Genomic DNA, 9518 nt, shown 5'->3' with positions numbered 1-9518 from the left:
GAGAGAGTGCAGGGGAGGGGCAGAGAGAAAGAGAGAGAGAGAGATTGAGAGAGAGAATCCCAAGCAGGCTCCACACTGTCAGCATGCAGTCCAACTCAAGGCTTGATCCCCACAAACTGTGAGATCATGATCCGAGCCGGAATCAAGAGTTGAGATCATGATCTGAGCCAGAATCGAGAGTTGGACACCCAAACAACTGAGCCACCCAGGTGTCCCTTGTTTGTTTCTTCCCCTCTGGCATGCTGGACATCCTCGTTAGGGGCATGCCATCCTTCGCTCCCCTCCAATGGGTCTGGTATGTAGCCTGTGCATTGCTCTTAGGGAAGATTCTTCTAAACACTGTTTCTCCTTCAACACCGCCATGCCTTTCAAGAAGTTTCTGCTCTAAGGCAAATATCAAAACAATTTATTCAAAATTTTTCATTTAAAATTTTTTTCAACTGTCTATTTTAGACATTCTTTTTTCCAGGAATAAAAGCTTTTCCATCTCCCTTCTTCCCTGACCCTTCTAGGTTAGCTTTTAAGAAGATTATGATGTCAATGAATCATTCTCACTGCCCAAGGGATCTTGGGCTTCTCTTTATAAGAGTTTTAATAAACTTTCTATTTTATGCGTTCAGAGTGAGAATTCCTGCCAGAATCAGATACATTTTCTCTTACAGGCAGAAAGCATTAGGATACAAGGAAAGAGGAATCAGGACGTCCAGCTAAAGTACGGATGGATATTTCTCAGTCTGGAGAGATCTTAATTGACGTGAAAATCATGCAACAGAAAAATTCCAGATCTTCGGCTGGAGACTCTCTCCTGAGCTTTGATGTTTCCTCAGCCCTGAATGATGCTGCTTCCTTGTGCGGGAGGGAAGAGGTTTAGGCAGTGTCTCCAAGAGGCTCTTTGGATACTGTGCTTGCCTGCTCCCTGCCCCTCCTGTCTCCTGGGATCCCTCTGCTTTTGCCAATCCCCTGTCGGCCACAAGGGAAGGGAGAGCAAGGTAATCCGCACTGTCTTCTAGCTTTCTGTAACTTGATTTCCAAGTCTTACTCTCTCGGCCGTCTCTAGCTACCCATCTTGCCTGAGCCCCTGTGTACTTTGTAAATCTCCGGGGTTTCCCTAAGATGCCAGTTTCCACCGTCCATTCCGTTTGCTTTGTCCCACGGCGCTGCAGGGCACATAACGGGAGAGGAGACCGCTCGCTCTAAGCACACTTGGTTTTCGCAGCTACAGCCGCCTTGTCATCCATTTCTGCATCCCCAGCTTTGGTGAAAAAAAAAATTGGGGCATAATGTGAGGCACTTGAGAGTGTGAATCAACTCAGGGAGTGCTGTAGATAGGATTTATGGTCTTTCCATTTCTGGATTCTTCTCTTTTTTAGTTTACATAATGTAATGGAGATTTCCTTTCTTTCTTTTTTTTTTTATTAATTTACTTTCAAGTTGGTTAACATACAGTGTAGTCTTGGCTTCAGGAGTAGAACCCAGTGATTCATCTCTTACACATGACACCCAGTGCTCATCCCAAAAAGTGCCCTCCTGAATGTCTGTCACCCATTTAACCTACCCCCCAATCCCCCTCCAGCAACCCTCAGTATGTTCTCTGTATTTAAGCATCTCTTATGGTTTCCCTCCCTCTCTTTTTATCTTATTTTTCTTTCCCTTTTCCTATGTTCATCTGTTGGGTTTCTCAAATTCCACATATGAGTGAAATCATATAGTATCTGTCTTTCTCTGGCTGACTTATTTTGCTTAGCATAATACCCTCCAGTTCCATCCACATCGTTGTAAATGGCCAGACTTTATTCTTTTTCATTGCTGAGTAGTATTCTGCCGTATATATACATCACATCTTCTTTTTTTTATTAATTTTTAAAGTTTATTTATCTTGAGAGAGAGAGAGAGAGGCAGGGAGGGGAAGAGAGGGGGAGAGAGAGAGAGAAAGAGAATCCCAAGCAGGCTCTGCACTGTCAGCACAGAGCCCCACGTGGGGCAGGAACTCACAAACTGTGAGACCATGCCTTGAGCCGAAATCAAGAGTTGGATGCTCAACTGACTGAGCCACCCAGGCATCCCATACACCACATCTTCTTTATCCATTCCTCCATCGATGGACGTTTGGGCTCTTTCCATACTTTGGCTACTGTCGATAGGGCTGCTATAAACATGGGGGGTCCATGTACCCCTTTGAATCAGCATTTTTATGTCCTTTGGATAAATACCCAGTCGTGCGATTGCTGGGTTGCAGGGTAGTTCTATTTTTAACTTTCTGAGGAAACTCCATACTGTTTTCCAGAGCGGCTGCACCAGTTTGCCTTCCCACCAACAGTGCAAGAGGGTCCCCTTTTTTCCACATCCTCACCAACACCTGTTGTTTCCTGAGTTGTTAATTTTAGCCATTCTGACCCAGGTGAGGTGGTATCTCATGAGGGTTTTGATTTGCATCTCCCTGATGATGAGTGACATTGAGCATCTTTCCAGGCTGACACTTCTTTCTTAAGCACATCTGGAATGACAATCATTCTCTTCCAGCAGGAGGCCCAACACAGGACGCCCTGATGGGGGAAAGAGGAACGTACATGTAGCTCGGAATCCAATATACATATGTGATGGACCAGCGTCTCGGCAGAAAGCATGATAGCAATTCACGCAAACGGCTGTGACTTGGGTGTGTGTGTCTTAGCGTGGAGCAGCCTGCCACAGGCTTAAAGTGCGTGGACAGTCCCTTTTTTAAAGTCGGGGAGAGGCGGGGTCTGGCTGTGCTTCTCTTTTTCTCAGCACGCGGTGGAGGCGACCGGCAGAGAAGAAAAAGCGGGCTTTTGGTGAAGAAGGGGAGAAACCCTTTCGCGCTCCTTCCTGGCTGCTTGGCCTTGTGCAAAACTTGATTTCATCGGCCTCCTGAGCCCTCCTGACGCCACCGTCACACGTCCACACACCGGACACGAGCGTGCTGCACGCGGCCTTGGTTCTGTTTGGGAATGAGCAGGTCAGCCGACTGGAAGCCAGAAGGTGGGGTGTCGGGCTTCCAGCGCTCGGCTCAGTTGTTGCTGGGGACACGGTCACTTCTGTGCTTGGATCCTGAGGGCCCCGGCTGCCAGGTCCCTCTTCCCACGCGCCTCTCGCCTTCCTGTGCCCCCTCCCGCCAGGTCCCCAGATGGTGCCGGGGCCCCCTCCGCACGGGAGCCCCTCGCCGTCCCCGGCCGCCTCATCACCAGTGACCAGCCTCAGGCCCAGCCAGACCCACGCCACCTGCCGCCACCGTTGGGCGCGCCCTGGGCTCTGACGTTCACGCCCCAGTTCACGCTTGTCCCTCACCTCCTGGCGGGATGTCCTCTCCTCACACGGAGTTCTCAACCCTGGTCTCCTGCCAAGGCTCAGGATGACCTACCTTTTCCAGAAGGCTCTTCTGGACAAGCACTTGTCCAATTGGTATTCATTCTGTTTGTGTCATCTCTCCTTTCCTCCTTCCCCCTTCCTGCCTCTGTCCCCATCATGCACACGCACGCACACACACACACACACACACACTCTCTCTGTCACACACTCCTGCCCACACAGGTGCACACACACTCTTATACATGTTCAGACACTCTCGCACACACTCACCCACTCACACTCGTGCCCACACTCCCACAGGCCGACACACACTCACAGACCTACACTCGCACACACACACTGGCACACGCCCGTCTGTCCATCCAAATCTCTCATTCCACGAGGTTCGCACGGTGCCCACAGCCTCTGTCACACTGATGCCACCGCCTACACCCACGCGTGTCCACAGACACACACACGAGATGGCTGGTTGGCTTTCGTGGCTTGAAAGCATCAGTCTCAACGTTTTATACGACAGCTCTACAGCCAGAGATGTCGTACGTCCCAACTTAGGTTTTAAGCACCTGAAAGGGCTCCGGTTTTCCCCTCCCCGTGCCTAGCCCAGTGCCAAGCACAGCCATGTATCTCTAATATACATTGTCAACACATCTCTTGTACATTTATGTTAACAATTATGATTATTTAATATATAAAATATTTAATTTAATTTATACTTTATTAATATAGAGTATATTTGATATATACTATAGCATATTTTCACGTATCTTTCAATACGTATGTTTTGAATTGAGTATGTTTTCCTCATGGATCAATTTCATGCCCTAAAGCAGGTTTTCTGAAGCTTGTATTTTCATTTTAACCCCCACCCCCAGCCAACTCTTTAGATTCATTTTCTCTAATCGCCCCTCTTATGGAATTTTTTTTTAATTTTTATATGTTTTTATTTATTTTTGAGAGAGAGAGAAACAGAGACAGAGCGTGAGCAGGGGAGGGGCAGAGAGAGAGGGAGACACAGAATGTGAAGCAGGCTCCAGGCTCCCAGCTGTCGGCACGGAGCCCGACGCGGGGCTCGAACTCACGGACTGTGAGATCATGACCTGAGCTGAAGTCGGACACCCAACCGACTGAGCCACCCAGGCACCCCTTATGGAATTTTAATATCGCAGATACACCTTGATGTATCCTACATATACTTGCACTTTACGCATAATTAGAGTAAGATTTCTTTGCTCTCCCCGCCGCAGACATTTGTTTCCTCCCCCTAAGGTAAGAGCACCCCTATTGTGAATGCATGCTCTAAGAAATATTTTTCATATCCATTTCTAACATCTAAAGTCATTACAACTGGTGATACAGGTTTCATAATTCTGACAAAGGTATCTCTTTGAGTCTTTAGGATACGTTGGTGTTTAGTAGTTTCTCTTCAATACCTCTATTTTCTTTTTCAAGTATTTGCGGAATTTGATCAATAATATTAGGGGTAATTTTCCCGACCTTTGTTTTTTAATGAAAATGAGCTACACTGATCCAGCAATATCCAAGTTTAAAAAGTGGTCCATGATCAATGCAGCTTCTTTCAGTCCACTGCGATCTTCGTTTCTTCCGAAAGACAAGACTGAGTTCCCGCCAAGGCTGTGTCTGGCTGCTGGTCTGTAATCTCTTGAGAATAATCTGTGACCTACCTGACAGCTTTTCTCTTCTCTAAAAGAGTTTTCACTGTAAAATGGTAAAATCAGACTATTATACCCCAGACAAGAGACTCTCATTTCTCTTTTGCTAGGGAAGATGAAAAGTCCATAGAGCCATTTTCCAGCTAACTACCAAACGTTTACCAGTTTTGTATCACAAATCCAGTTGATTTGCTATGCCAGTCTAGTGCCGACAGGCTCCGCAAACTGAATTTAGGGGGAGCAGGAATGATTTGTCTTGCTGGATTTTATGCTTCCTAGAGGTTTGTGCGGTGGCTTGTAACACAGGCGGGCCAGGGGAATCCCTAACTGGGAACTCCTTACATTATTCTCCTTGTGTGCCCAGAGTCTTAAATGATTGGGGTCCACTTACCTAACTATATCAATACCTATGTAATGGTGATTTTGTCATTAAAACATGTTTAACCGTTAAGCCAAGGCCTCGCAAAAGATTGGTCTATCTTCTGGAAACAATGTGGTCTTAACTGAAGATCAGAAAAACAAAGCATATTTTTTTTTTTATTTAAAAAAAAAATTTTTTTTTTCCAACGTTTATTTTTGGGACAGAGGGAGACAGAGCATGAACGGGGGAGGGGCAGAGAGAGAGGGAGACACAGAATCGGAAACAGGCTCCAGGCTCTGAGCCATCAACCCAGATCCCGACGCGGGGCTCAAACTCACGGACCGCGAGATCGTGACCTGGCTGAAGTCAGACGCTTAACCGACTGCGCCACCCAGGCGCCCCAAAACAAAGCATATTTTAAGGCAGTGACTTATTTCCTAATCAAACTGCTTTGAAATGTTTAAGGCACAGGGATGTATTTTAAAATACCTCACTTTATAAGATCCCTAGCCTGCCAGGACTCTCTGGTGTCTTGCCTCAAAAGTGCTTCACTTTCTGCCTGGGCCTCTCCAAAGCCACAGGTACAGGGGAGTCCATGGGAACCTGTCAAGGGAGAGACACGTTCTGGGGTATTCTGGAAGGCTCTTACACACACATACCCCAGAAAGTTCCAGATGCTGTTGAGCCTCAGCTCTCTCAGTGGCGATCTTGATGGCTCACCCTCATGTAGACTTTCCCTGATTCCTCCACTGCACCCCCCCTTCCCCAAGCACACACACTCCTGTCCCCAAAGATGACCTCCTAGTAAGCCCCCGGGTCACCTGATCTCAGCTGAGGCTCTGCTTTGGGAGAACCCATGTGGAGATGGGCTGAATGGGACCCCTTCCCCACATCCTAATCCCTGGACTCTTTTAGAAAAAGAGTCTTTGCAGATGTAATTAAGTTACACATCTGGAGGTAGGATCATCCTGGATTACCTGGGAGGGGCCTAAATCTAACAACAAATATTATACAGGAGAGAAAGTCATGTGAAGACACAGGTGGAGATTGGAGTCACAAGCCAAGGAATGCCAAGCACGGCCAGCAAACCAGAAGCTGGGGGAGCAGGAAGGCCTCCAGGGGGAGTGTGGGCCTTGCCAACCCCTTGATTTCAGACTCACGGCCTCCAAGACTGGCAGAGAGCACATGTCAGTTGTCGGAGCCACTCTGTTTGTGCTCATTTGTTACAGTGTCTTTAGGAAACTACTGCACCACAGTCAGGAAAGGGCTATTTTTATATGATCATTTTTCACCCCATGAACTCAGAATCGATTATTCCCAGGTACACATACTGATTGCCAAAAAAAAAAAAAAAAAAAGTTTAGCAATCTGGACACGGCATGGTACCTGCAGACCAGTGAACAGGGTCTTGTAAAGCCGAGCTTGGCTGCACCTGTCATCAGAGCTTGAACAGTGATGAGCAGGTGCACAGAAAACACTAGAACCATCCATTTGGCTCCACCTAATCCACTTTATTGGAAGAGAGGCTTTTGATAAAGCCGTCGGTGTGTAAGATTTTTTACTCGACCACCAACAGCGACTCCCAGGACCGTGAAATTCCGGTCCTGTGGATGTGGTACCACAGCTCACTGTTGCAAATATGCATTAACTATGCTCTGGATGGAAAACGCTCCATCACGCCTAACATTGGGCAAGTTCTGTGTCTTCTCTGTGCCTAATTCTCACATCTGGAAAACGGCAACAGTAATGTCGGCCCTTCAGAATTTGGAGTGGAGGAGATACGACGTATGCTAGTCAACAAGCCTCATAACTGGTAACGGGCTGTCGCTCGTTTTGTTATTATTATTATTGACAGAAGGAAAATAAAAATAGTGACTCCCGTGCCATAAAGCAGTCACCGAAGCATCAGTTTCCTTATGTGTGAAACTCATACAATAGCATCACCTAAAGCAATTGTGAGTTTGAAATGAGATCTGCATAAGCCACACAGAATGATGCCCAGCACATTGTAGACACTCTTTTCCTCTTAGATATTATTACTGCTGTAAGTATTTTGCCACATGCTGGCAATCGCAGTGGGTGCTGCAGACACAGTACCCCCCGAGCAAGCAAAGTCCCCTCCTAGAGTTTGCCATCTAGCACGGGGGCTGGTCAGCGCCTTGACTCTGAACCACAAGATGAAATACACATTCTGCATGCTGTTATACACACACACACACACACACACACACACACACACACGAAAAAACCCTCAAAGAATCAATGTCCACTATTTTTTTATATGATGCTCTTGGACATTTTTCTCTTTTGCCCATTCAAATCTAGTCTATACCATCTATAAAATACTGGTTTGTGACCTGCGAGATGGAATTCTGACCCACTAATGAGTCCTTATCCTGAGGCTGGGAACCCGTGTCCAGCAGGCAAGATGGAACGTGTGAGTCAGCTGCATGGGAGCTTGCTCACAGAGGTCTGGGAGGCTCTGGGCACGGAACAGATGGGACTGTGTTAGTCTGGAGGGTCAGGGGAACTTCCTTCTGGAATGACTTTTACCTGAAGGAGGCAGGATGAGCAGTCAGAGCAGGGAGTTCCCCAGCTGCGGACACTGCACACTGGGTCAGGTAATGGACTCACGAGGACGTGCTCTTCAGGGAGTGACGGAGGGAGGCAGGACAGGGAAGGGAAAATGCTGATGGAAATGAATTATCCCGAGGTTTAGCCTTGGACTGATCAGGTGGGGTGGCGGTGGGATTTAGCATGACACCACAGAGACGTCCCCTTTGAGGCAAAGTGGCGGGTCTGTGCATCCTCTGTCTGGCAGTCTTCGGGGCCTCCTGGGGTGGAGGGCTTCTATCCACTGAGGGCATTCTAGAAAGCCCTCCAGAAAAAGAATCAAGCGGTGAGCAGGAAATTCTCTTAGCTTGAAGGCTTAGCTTGACGTACTTCTGTGCTCCATTTTTGCATTTTGGATATTTGCTAAATAACTTAATGCCATTAGTATGCAAATATTTCCTCCTGGGCTAATTTTCAGGTTTGGAATGTCATCTTGTATCCTACAAATATTTTCAATTTTCATCTTGCACAATCCGTCAGCCTTTTCTTCTATGGATACTAGGCTTTGTGACTTGCTCAGGAATGCTTTCACTCACCAAAAGATTGTTAAAAAAAAATCTCATTTCTTTTTGAATTAGCACACATATTTTATCTTAAGTTCTTTATTTGTAGTCTCTATCTGTGTCTGTTGTGAAGTTGGGCTCTAATTTATTTTTTGCCCGGATGTGTCATCGATCATATGATACCGTTTATCGAATAATCCATTTGTATCTACTGGTTTTAAGCACTGCCTTCATCGTATAGTAAATACTTCATAGTATAGTAAACACTCTGTTCTTATTAATAGCCAATAGCACATTTCTACCGCTATAGTTCCACAGGATGCTATGTTATTCAGGAGGACACATCCTTCCTCACTGTTTTTCTAATGTCTTTTTTTTTTTTTTTTTTATTACTGAGTAAACTCTATGCCCAACCTGGGGCTCGAACTCAGAGCCCTGAGATCAAGAGTCACGTGCCTCACCGACTGAGCCAGCCAAGTGTCCCCTCACTATTCTTTTAAACATGTCTTTGCTCCTTGCACGCATTTTTTTCTCTGGTATAGTAATATATGTTATTATATCTTACTCAACATCCACTGCCTTTCTTCCTTCCCCCTAACATATGCCTCCTTTCATTCAGTCGCCTCCCCTCCACCAGGCAGCTCATGTTCCTCAGGACAGAGCCCCGGACCTAAGACGGATTGGTGACATTGACTGGGCCCTGAGACTGGCATGGGCACATGACCCTGTTCAGGCCAAGGCTGGCCGAGATGCTTTCTGGAAGCTCCAGGCACAGAGCTGCCTTGTTTCTAGGAGAAAGAGAGCTGTTCCCCAAGAGGCGTTTCCTTCTCACGTGGACCATGTTTGCGTTCTGCCGTGGAGCTAGGACAGCAGCTAGGACAGGTCCTGGTTCTGCACACAGGGGACCAGCGTGAGGACGAGGGACATCTAGAGGAAAATACAGCCCAATCTCAAAGCACAAGAAACCCTGACCTACTGAAATAAACCTATCGCTGCAGCTTTATCACTGAAATTCGTGATCCAAGGAATGGTCCTTTTCCCTAAACA

The sequence above is a fragment of the Leopardus geoffroyi genome, chromosome A1 (assembly GCF_018350155.1).
Source record: "Leopardus geoffroyi isolate Oge1 chromosome A1, O.geoffroyi_Oge1_pat1.0, whole genome shotgun sequence".
Lineage (NCBI taxonomy): Eukaryota > Metazoa > Chordata > Mammalia > Carnivora > Felidae > Leopardus > Leopardus geoffroyi.
The sequence above is the reverse complement of the archived record's forward strand: the minus strand, read 5'-3'. Positions refer to the sequence as shown.